Genomic DNA, 10653 nt, shown 5'->3' with positions numbered 1-10653 from the left:
TGGATTATTTCGTGATCGAGTAAAAATTTTAGCTGCACTGAAAGCACTAGCAATGCGATATGTACATGTAATAAAATTAAATTATTATATTTCGCGTTATTGCATTTACTTTGGTCTTGACGCAAAATGCAACCATGCGAATGTAATAATGAGAATTCATTTTATTTTGAATTGTTTAAAACTACAATTTTCGCTGGCACAAGCTGTAAGAACTGACGTTAGTCTTTAAAAGTATTAGATAATTCAATATTTGAAAGAGTTGGCCCTTTCTTTTATTTTATGAACTGGTCGTGCCAAAAAGAGAACTTTCGTCTTTTACTCTATTTATATGGATAATATTTAAAAAAGAGTTGCATATCGGTTTATATTTACATCTGCCGAGTATTATTTCCTCTATTTCTTCCGGAAACTTATAGTTAATTCATAGCTCTATAGAAACAGCCAGAAAGAAATCTACACGCCCCGTTTATCGATTGGTCGAAATCTACAGCGGCTGAAACTGACAAGAAACTGACAGGAGTGAAATTGACACGCCCTGTTTATCGATTGGTCGAAACCTACAGCGACCTAAGAAAAATCACGGACTGCACGAAATAACTATGATGCTGCCAGACTCAAAGTATCACAGGAGACGATTTGGCTGTTTCTTTTAGCTAACGTACTTACGTACATTAACAGTAATATAGTGAATTTTACTTACTTCTGATAATCAATTTATTAATTAGTCAAAAGAAAGATGTAAATATAAATAACAAAATGCTTTCTTTGATGATTCATGCGGGTTATGAAGGTAGCGATCATTGCAGAAAAAAATTACATAACCCGCTAACGCGGGTTATGTATTTTTTCTGCAATGTCGCTACCTTCATATCCCAAATGAATCACCAAAGAAAGCATTTTATTGTTTAAATAAACAGTAAATGCTATCTTAGGTTGTTCATATGTGGACAATCAATTATTAATGAGAAACAGAGGGGAAATTCTATCATTGCTTACTTACTGAATGTAATAAAATGTAATGTAATAAAATATGTAGATATAATATTTCATCCAACACCAATGTACATCTTTACCTGTACGTGCTTACTTGTACATGTACATGTATATAAAAAATCTACAAAGACATTGCGTTTATTAAATTTGTATAAAATAAAAGTATTGTATCTATATATATTTACATTATCCAGTGTCTTTGCCTGTGATAACACTACGTATTGATTTTGTACTATATAACTCATAATACACATGACACCAAATTGAGGCTCCAGCGGGGTTTGTTTTTTTATATTTAAATATTCAATCGTACGATGGCCTAAAATTATATAAATATAAGTAATAAGGAATCATTCTTTGAAGATTATGAGGTGATAATTTCGGTCAGGGCGTGATCAAATCTATCATAAAGCCCTTCGGGCTTTATTGGATTTGATCACGCTCCGACCAAAATTATCACCTCATGATATTCAAAGAATGATTCCTTATTCCTTATAAATTATCTTAAAAAGCATTCATTAATGAAGTATATATAGAAAAATGCAAAAATTTACGGAGGGATGGTATTCTAGAACAAGATATGAAAGACAAGAATTGTAACAGAAAATCTTTACACCATTGATCAGGATTTATAACAGACGATGGTATAATGTAGGTAAAGGGCAAATGTCACTTCAGTTATACCTAACGGCAATATGTCACACACACTTATCACCATATGGAATTGCAACGTGGCGATCGTACAGAAAATATTTTGAAAATGTTCTCTCTCTCTCTTTTTCTTTTCTTTTTTTTAAATAAAATTGCTAAAACATTATGAAATATTGTATTTTACAAGATTTAAAAAAAATATCGATAGTTACTATAGTAACTTTATAACTAGATTCTGTCGTTTCGGTTATCGACTGGGAGTTGTGGCGTGCTCCTGTAATCCAGCTACTTGGAGGTCAGGGTTGGTGGACGGTTTGAGGGCGGGGGTCCTGCTCTCCGGCGACCTATGTCGATCGGGCGTCCGCACTAAGCAGGGCATCAATATGGTCAGCTCGGGGGAGCCCAGGCTCACCAGGTTGTCTAAGGAGGGACGTACAGGCCCAGGGTGGTGACACAGCAGGCAGAAGTCCCCGTGTTCTGCAGTAGTGGGATCGCGCCCGTGAATAGGCACCGGTTGGCAGCCCGTCCAATACAATTGAACCCAATTCTTTTTCTTTTCTTGAATTCCTAATTTCGTGATTTTTTACGTATTTTATTTATTACTTATTAAAAAAAATAAACATTTATTTTATTTAATTCAAAAATACTAAATAAGAATAGTGATGTATTTTTTTCTCTTTAACAGGTAAGAAGATTTTGATAAAATATAGTAATTTGCTAAAAGTAGTAATTGTACCCGATTGTGCTCGTAAATGTCAGAGCCATTTAAACGAGTAGGCGCTAAAATGGAATGGGCAGACAGTGTACATCTACCGTTATGAAATGCATCTTACAGTGATAATTTTGTTTTCAGCTAAAGCCTAAATGGGTAACTTTTGGGGATACACATTTCAAAGATTAAATACTTGCAAGATCGAACGTAAAATTATATGATTGATCTTTCTGTAAATGTACCGGGGCCGGTTTTGCGTGTCGTCTTTTAGATCTAATTGATTATAGAAATCAAAATGACGCTGTTGGTAAAGGTATCAATTGTGAGCTTGCTCACAGTACCTCTAGTTCAATGGTGCTTCAATCAAGGCTTCTTTACGGCTTTTCCAATAAAAATATGGCTAACAGAACTTAAAAACCCATGATATTTTTTCAATTTAGTAGAGAATAACACTTTCGTAAAAATGAAAATTGCAGCTCATATTGCTTTAAACAATAAATGCTTCCTTTTGGTGTTTTATTGTGGGTATGAAGGTAGCTGAAAAAAAATATATAACCTGTGTGAACGAGTTCTGATAATTTTTGTATTGCAATGATCAATACTTCAGGAGAGTTTCCTGCGTGCACACAAAATTCATTGAAGGCCCGGTGCTCCAAGATGTCCATTGACGTCAACGTTTTTACTTATTTTTGAAGCGTTGTTCGTCCAAATTTGGCGATAAAACGGTCAGAAATTCTTCAATTAAATTGAACCTTTCACAAAATGACCTTCATAAATTATTGTGATGTCTTATGAAATATCTTTTATTTATATGTAATCATTAAACGGTACATTTTCCTAATAAGAAAAAATACGCACAAGATATAAAGAGTTAAAAAAAAAAAGACATGCTCCGTATAGCATATCTTATCAAAATGATAAAGCTGTATATTTTTACATTGCGTTTAAAACAAACAAATCTTTAGATATTTCTTAGAAAATATATAAAGATTAAATCTGAAAAGTTTCGCTGGTATCATGTGTACAGTCCGCTCACAATTGAACTTATCTGCGAACTTTTCTAACGACCCTCGTATATAGAATATACAATGTTAAATGGTGTTTTATTTTATTCTATCAAGGCCGACTATGCGTGAATTATTTCGTGATCGAGTAAAATTTTTAGCTGCACTGAAAGCACTAGCAATGCGATATGTAATAAAATTAAATTATTACATTTCGCGTTATTGCATTTTACTTTGGTCTCGACGCAAAATGCAACAATGCAAATGTAATAATGAGAATTCATTTTATTTTGAATTGTTAACTACAATTTTCGCTGGCACAAGCTGTAAGAACTGACGTTAGTTTTTAAAAAGTTTTAGATAATTTAATATTTGAAAGAGTTGGCCCTTTCTTTTATTTTATGGACTGGTCGTGCCAAGAAGAGAACTTTCGTCTTTTACTCTATTTACACTGTATAATGGATAATATAAAGAGAGATTTAGAGTAGCATATCGGTTTATAAAAGTAAATGCTATCTTAGGTAGTTCATATGTGGGCAATCAATGATTATTGAGAAACAGGGGAAATTCTATCATTGCTTACTTACTAAATGTAATAAAATGTAATGTAATAAAATATGTAGATATAATATTTCATCCAACACCATTGTACATCTTTACCTGTACGTGCTTACTTGTACATGTATATAAAAATTATACAAAGTCATTGCGTTTATTAAATTTGTAAAAAATAAAATTATTGTATCTTTATAAATTATCTTTTAAAGCATTGAAGTATATATAGAAAATGCAAAAATGTGCGGAGGGATGGTATTCTAGAACAAGAATTATAACAGAAATCCTTTACGCCATTGATCAGTATTTATAACAGACGATGGTATAATGAAGGTAAAGGGCAAATGTCACTTCAGTTATACCTAGCGGCAATATGTCACACACACTTATCACCGTATGGAATTGCAGCGTGGCGATCGTACAGAAAATATTTTGAACATTTTCTCTCTCTTTTTTTCTTTTTCTTTTTTAAATAAAATTGCTAAAACATTATGGACACCCAACAAATTGAAATATTATACACGTATTTTACAAAAATAAAAAAAAATATCGATAGTTACTATAGTAACTTTATAAGGAGATTCTGTCGCTTTGGTTATCGACCGGGAGTTGTGGCGTGCTCCTGTAATCCAGCTACTTGGAAGTCAGGGTTGGTGAACGGTTTGAGGGCGGGGGTCCTGCTCTCCGGCGACCTATGTCGATCGGGCGTCGCACTAAGCAGGGCATCAATATGGTCAGCTCGGGGGAGCCCAGGCTCACCAGGTTGTCTAAGGAGGGACGTACAGGCCCAGGGTGGTGACACAGCAGGCAGAAGTCCCCGTGTTCTGCAGTAGTGGGATCGCGCCCGTGAATAGGCACCGGTTGGCAGCCCGTCCAATACAATTGAACCCAATTCTTTTTCTTTTCTTGAATTCCTAATTTTCGTGATTTTTTACGTATCTTATTTTACATTGTATTTATTAAAAAAATAAACATTTTTACAAATACAAATTACAAATTTTGGCATCTTTCAAAAATATAAAATAAGAATAGTGATGTTTTTTTCTCTAACAGGAAAGAAGATTTTGATAAAAAATAGTATTTTGCTAAAAGTACTAATTGTACCCGATTGTGCCAGTGTATGCCAGAGCCATTTGAAAGAGTAGGCTCTAAAATGGAATGGACAAACACGGTACCTCTACCGTTATGAAATATATTCATCTTACATTGATAATTTTGTTTTTAGCTAAATGTGTAACTTTTGGGGATACACATTTCAAAGATAAAATACTTGCAAAATTTAGCGTAAAATTAAATTGATCTCTCTGTAAATTTTATGGGGTCGGTTTTGCATGTCGTCTTTTAGATCTCATTGATTCTAGAAATCAAAATGACGTTGTTGGTAATGCAACCCGCTTATTAATACTCCACGAGAGGTGAGATATGAGAAAAAGTAACTACAAAATCTTTTATCGTAATTACAAAATAAAAACATGTTTTAAAATGACTCTATTTGCCTTTCGTATAAATTAAGCATATCACTGGTAGTAAATGACTTCTCAACGAGAGTAACGTAATCTGAGTATTGAATATAAATACCGTAATTGTCTAAGTGTCCTATACAAAAATTTAGATTATTGAGAATAATTTTTTTTTTCATGTACAGGTTTTTGATTCTCAATAATCTACATGTAATATTATGTAAATGATATAAGGATGATTTTTATATACTTACATGTACGTGTAGCAATATTGTAAAAAAAATTCGTAAAACTAGAAACCAACTTTTATTTTTTGCGACGACTTGATTTGGCGACAATCGTTAAATTTTATTATGCACGATGGAAGTTGGTTTATGGACTTGCTCAGATGAAACAATACAGTATTCATTATTTGATTAATAATAATTTTAAAAAAGCATCCGTTTGTATGATTTTGAAATGCAAGGGTCGTCCAATCTCAATGATCACAAACATGTATAAATATTATTTTTTTAAAATATGCGTATATATATACTCCTACAAATTGTAAAATATCGACAAGTGTATGCTAAAGTACAGAAATTATATGCATAAATTTTGGAACTGAACATGTATTTTAAAAGTACAAAAAAAAATCAAAATAGAAGTGAATGTGAATCTGTTATTTCCTGAACATTCACTCAGACTTTGAACGAACTAATGATAATAAATTGTAACTGACAATGGTATTCAGAAAAAGGTAAAGGTCACTGCAGTGTTTGGTCACTATACCTAGCGGCAATATGTCACACACAAACATCACCATATGGAATTGCAACGTGGCCATCTTACAGAAAATGTCTCTGAATTTTTGTTTTATTAAGCATAAGAAATGTGCACAGGTCTGATCACTTATTATATCATATATATATTTCTATGTATTTTCAGACCCAAAAGATTAAATAAATAATATTGATCAATAAATCAAACTTATAAGGAGATTCTGTCATTTTGGTTAACGACTGGGAGTTGTGGCGTGCTCCTGTAATCCAGCTACTTGGAGGTCAGGGTTGGTGGACGGTTTGAGGGCGGGGGTCCTGCTCTCCGGCGACCTATGTCGATCGGGCGTCCGCACTAAGCAGGGCATCAATATGGTCAGCTCGGGGGAGCCCAGGCTCACCAGGTTGTCTAAGGAGGGACGTACAGGCCCAGGGTGGTGACACAGCAGGCAGAAGTCCCCGTGTTCTGCAGTAGTGGGATCGCGCCCGTGAATAGGCACCGGTTGGCAGCCCGTCCAATACAATTGAACCCAATTCTTTTTCTTTTCTTGAATTCCTAATTTTCGTGATTTTTTACGTATTTTATTTTACATTGTATTTATTAAAAAAATAAACATTTATTTTACAAATTTTGGCATTTTTCAAAAATATAAAATAAGAATAGTGATGTATTTTTTTCTCTTTAACAGGAAAGAAGATTTGATAAAATATAGTATTTTGCTTAAAGTACTAATTGTACCCGATTGTGCCAGTGTATGCCAGAGCCATTTAAAAGAGTAGGCTCTAAAATGGAATGGACAAACACGGTACCTCTACCTTTATCTTACATTGATAATTTTGTTTTCAGCTAAATGGGTAACTTTTGGGGATACACATTTCAAAGATTAAATACTTGCAAAATCTAGCGTAAAATTAAATTGATCTCTCTGTAAATTTTCTGGGGTCGGTTTTGCATGTCGTCTTTTAGATCTCATTGATTCTAGAAATCAAAATGACGTTGTTGGTAATGCAACCCGCTTATTAATACTCCACGAGAGGTGAGATATGAGAAAAAGTAACTACAAAATCTTTTATCGTAATTACAAAATAAAAACATGTTTTAAAATGACTCTATTTGCCTTTCGTATAAATTAAGCATATCACTGGTAGTAAATGACTTCTCAACGAGAGTAACGTAATCTGAGTATTGAATATATACCGTAATTGTCTAAGTGTCCTATACAAAAATTTAGATTATTGAGAATAATTTTTTTTTTCATGTACAGGTTTTTGATTCTCAATAATCTACATGTAATATTATGTAAATGATATGAGGATGATTTTTATATACTAACATGTACGTGTAGCAATATTGTAAAAAAAAAATCGTAAAACTAGAAACCAACTTTTATTTTTTGCGACGACTTGATTTGGCGACAATCGTTAAATTTTATTATGCACGATGGAAGTTGGTTTATGGACTTGCTCAGATGAAACAATACAGTATTCATTATTTGATTAATAATAATTTTAAAAAAGCATCCGTTTGTATGATTTTGAAATGCAAGGGTCGTTCCAACTCAATGAGCACAAACATGTATAAATATTATGTTTTTAAAATATGCGTATATATATACTCCTACAAATTGTAAAATATTGACAAGTGTATGCTAAAGTACAGAAATTATATGCATAAATTTTGGAACTGAACATGTATTTAAAAAGTACCCCCAAAAAATCAAAATAGAAGTGAATGTGAATCTGTTATTTTCTGAACATTCACTCAGACTTTGAACGAACTAATGATAATAAATTGTAACTGACAATGGTATTCAGAAAAAGGTAAAGGTCACTGCAGTGTTTAGTCAATATACCTAGCGGCAATATGTCACACACAAACATCACTATATGGAATTGCAACGTGGCCATCTTACAGAAAATGTCTCTGAATTTTTGTTTTATTAAGCATAAGAAATGTGCACAGGTCTGATCACTTATTATATCATATATATATTTCTATGTATTTTCAGACCTAAAAGATTAAATAAATGATATTGATCAATAAACCAAACTTATAAGGAGATTCTGTCATTTTGGTTAACGACTGGGAGTTGTGGCGTGCTCCTGTAATCCAGCTACTTGGAGGTCACGGTTGGTGGACGGTTTGAGGGCGGGGGTCCTGCTCTCCGGCGACCTATGTCGATCGGGCGTCCGCACTAAGCAGGGCATCAATATGGTCAGCTCGGGGGAGCCCAGGCTCACCAGGTTGTCTAAGGAGGGACGTACAGGCCCAGGGTGGTGACACAGCAGGCAGAAGTCCCCGTGTTCTGCAGTAGTGGGATCGCGCCCGTGAATAGGCACCGGTTGGCAGCCCGTCCAATACAATTGAACCGAAATCTTTTTCTTTTCTTGAATTCCTAATTCGTGATTTTTTACGTATTTTATTTATTATTTATTAAAAAAAAAAATAAACATTTATTTTTTTTTCATTTTGCCATCTTTCAAAAATATTAAATAACTGGTAAGAAGATTTTGATAAAATATAGTATTTTGCTAAAAGTAGTAATTGTACCCGATTGTGCTCGTAAATGTCAGAGCCATTTAAAAGAGTAGGCGCTTAAATGGAATGGGCAGACAGTGTACCTCTACCGTTATGAAATGCATCTTACAGTGATAATTTTGTTTTCAGCTAAAGCCTAAATGGGTAACTTTCGGGGATACACATTTCAAAGATTAAATACTTGCAAAATCTAGCGTAAAATTATATTGATCTTTCTGTAAATTCACTGGGGCCGGTTTTGCGTGTCGTCTTTTAGATCTAATTGATTATAGAAATCAAAAGCACGCTGTTGGTAAAGCAACCCGCTTATTAATACTCCACGAGAGGTGAGATATGAGAAAAAGTAACTACAAAATCTTTTATCGTAATTACAAAATAAAAACATGTTTTACAATGACTCTATTTGCCTTTCGTATAAATTAAGCATATCACTGGTAGTAAATGACTTCTCAACGAGAGTAACGTAATCTGAGTATTGAATATATACCGTAATTGTCTAAGTGTCCTATACAAAAATTTAGATTATTGATAATAAATTTTTTTTTTCATGTACAGTTTTTTTTATTCTCAATAATCTACATGTAATATTATGTAAATGATATGAGGATGATTTTTCATACTTACATGTACGTGTAGCAATATTGTAAAAAAAATTCGTAAAACTAGAAACCAACTTTTATTTTTTGCGACGACTTGATTTGGCGACAATCGTTAAATTTTATTATGCACGATGGAAGTTGGTTTATGGACTTGCTCAGATGAAACAATACAGTATTCATTATTTGATTAATAATAATTTTAAAAAAGCATCCGTTTGTATGATTTTGAAATGCAAGGGTCGTCCCAACTCAATGAGCACAAACATGTATAAATATTATTTTTTTTAAATATGCGTATATATACTCCTACAAATTGTAAAATATCGACAAGTGTATGCTAAAGTACAGAAATTATATGCATAAATTTTGGAACTGAACATGTATTTTAAAATTACAAAAAAAAAATAAAAATCTAAATACTCAGTAGAAGTGAATGTGAATCTGTTACTTTCTGAACATTAACTCAGACTTTGCACGAACTAATGATAATAAATTGTAACTGACAATGGTATTCAGAAAAAGGTAAAGGTCACTGCAGTGTTTGGTCACTATACCTAGCGCAATATGTCACATACAAACATCACCATATGGAATTGCAACGTGGCCATCTTACAGAAAATGTCTCTGAATTTTTTTTTTTATAAAGCATAAGAAATATGCACAGGTCTGATCACTTATTATATCATATATATATATTTCTATGTATTTTCAGACCCAAAAGATTAAATAAATAATATTGATCAATAAATTAACCTTATAAGGAGATTCTGTCTTTTTGGTTATAGACTGGGAGTTGTGGCGTGCTCCTGTAATCCAGCTACTTGGGGGTCAGGGTTGGTGGACGGTTTGAGGGCGGGGGTCCTGCTCTCCGGCGACCTATGTCGATCGGGCGTCCGCACTAAGCAGGGCATCAATATGGTCAGCTCGGGGGAGCCCAGGCTCACCAGGTTGTCTAAGGAGGGACGTACAGGCCCAGGGTGGTGACACAGCAGGCAGAAGTCCCCGTGTTCTGCAGTAGTGGGATCGCGCCCGTGAATAGGCACCGGTTGGCAGCCCGTCCAATACAATTGAACCCAATTCTTTTTTCACTCTTTTTATTTGTGTTTATAAATAATATTCATGGACATATACTTTTTATGTAGGACTAATCTAATTTTATTTAAATCTAAATCATTCCATGTGAATTAGATAATGCCATAGGTCTTAATGTTAATCACATCTTGTAACTTTTTCAGTTTTCAGTTGAATATACATGTACTGTCAATTAATTCAAACGGTTTATTTTGTCGTTTTCCTGGCAAGTAAATATCAAAATCGTTAAAAAAGCCAGAAAAACGTCAGATATTTCGGACTAGTCCAGACAGTACACAAACGTTGTTAAA

Source organism: Crassostrea angulata, chromosome 6 (genome assembly GCF_025612915.1).
Source record: "Crassostrea angulata isolate pt1a10 chromosome 6, ASM2561291v2, whole genome shotgun sequence".
Lineage (NCBI taxonomy): Eukaryota > Metazoa > Mollusca > Bivalvia > Ostreida > Ostreidae > Magallana > Magallana angulata.
The sequence above is the reverse complement of the archived record's forward strand: the minus strand, read 5'-3'. Positions refer to the sequence as shown.